Raw genomic sequence first — 1,726 nt, 5'->3', positions numbered from 1 at the left:
TACAGTATGCAATGCGTACGAAAATTTTCACAAAAATAACCCTCCAATTCCCACTAACTATATCAAAGAAATGCTAAGACTTATACTTAAAGAAAACTCTTTCCAATTCAACGGAAAGAACTATCTTCAAATTCACGGTACCGCTATGGGTACGAAAATGGCCCTTGCTTTCGCAAACATCTTCATGGCCTACATCGAGACAGAAATTCTTAGCAAAAGTGTCATAAGGCCACTGATTTGGAAATGATACATTGACGACATTTTTTCGTTGTGGGATGTCAGCAAACAGGATATAGACAAGTTCATCACACAAGTAAACTCACACCACCCTACAATAAAATTTACGGCTGAGATCTCAAACACTGAAGCCACATTTCTAGACACTGTTGTATACAAAGGCAAACGTTTTCAAAATCAATCCACTCTGGATGTAAAAACACACTTCAAGCCAACTGAAACCTTTCAGTACACCCATTTTTCCTCCTGCCACCCACCAGGTGTCAAAAAAGGATTCGTGAAGGGCGAAGCCCTAAGACTCCTACGCACTAACTCTTCAAAAACAACTTTTGAAGAGAACATTAACAAATTTAAATCACGTCTCCTTGCTAGAGGTTATCCGAAACGTCTGATTGAGACACTTCTATCGGGCATTAAATTTACAGAAAGGGAATCAGCGCTGAAACAAAAAAATGAAGACCCAAAGGATATCTTGCCCTTTGTGACACAGTATCATCCGGGAGTGCCACACCTTAAAAAAGTTTTAATAGAAAAATGGCACTTGATACAAAATCAGCCTTCTCTACGGCAAATTTTCAAAGAGCCACCACTCATATCCTTCAAACGAGGAAAATCTCTCAAGGACGTGCTTGTGAGAGTGAAACTTTAAAGAGGTCAAAGACCAAAAAATACAATACAATAGCCTCATGTGAGAGTGTAACTTCAAAAACCGGAAATACGGTACAAAAATCTCTATTGTTAAGGAGTTGTGTAGGCCTGTCAATCCTTGCTTCCTACTACAAACACCTCTGCCCAATATCGCTCACCCCAATAATCTCTAAACTTGCAGAGGACTTAGATGTTTCTCGCTATGTTGGCCCAGCTGTTTTAGAGGTGATTGATCCCGACCAGTTCGGTGGCATCCCTAAGTCTTCAACTCTTCTAGCTCTGACGTCCATGGTTCATCAGTGGGGGGAGGCTACTGACGGGTCTGTACATGGAAGTACATGGATGACACTACCGTGGCTGAAATCGTTCCTTGTGGTCTCCAGGGTGACATTCAGGGTGCAGTGGATATTGTCGAGGGCTGGTCACAGATGCAGAGTATGCAACTTAACGCTACCAAGTGCAAGGAACTGATCATTGACTTCAAGAGGAGCAAGCATACCTTTAGTCCTGTGGTTGTTGCTGGGAAGGAACTCTCAACTGTAGATAGCGCTAAGATCCTAGGAGTCACAATATCGAACGATCTTAAGTGGAATAATCATGTAAACCAAGTGATAAAAAAGGCAAATAAGCGTTTGTAATTCTTAAACAGAGTTAACTGATTAGAGGGTTAACTCTAGAGGTTAACTAGAGGTTAACTCTGTTTAACTAGAGGTTAACTAGAGGTTAACTCTGTTTAAAATATAAGTGCTACACGGCCAACGTTTGTATAAACGTAACCTTTCCTTGTTTGTAATTCTTAGTTTTACTGAAAAGAGCTGGTGTTAGGCAGAGTGACATTGTC

The sequence above is a fragment of the Montipora foliosa genome, chromosome 8, assembly GCF_036669935.1.
Source record: "Montipora foliosa isolate CH-2021 chromosome 8, ASM3666993v2, whole genome shotgun sequence".
NCBI lineage: Eukaryota > Metazoa > Cnidaria > Anthozoa > Scleractinia > Acroporidae > Montipora > Montipora foliosa.
The sequence above is the reverse complement of the archived record's forward strand: the minus strand, read 5'-3'. Positions refer to the sequence as shown.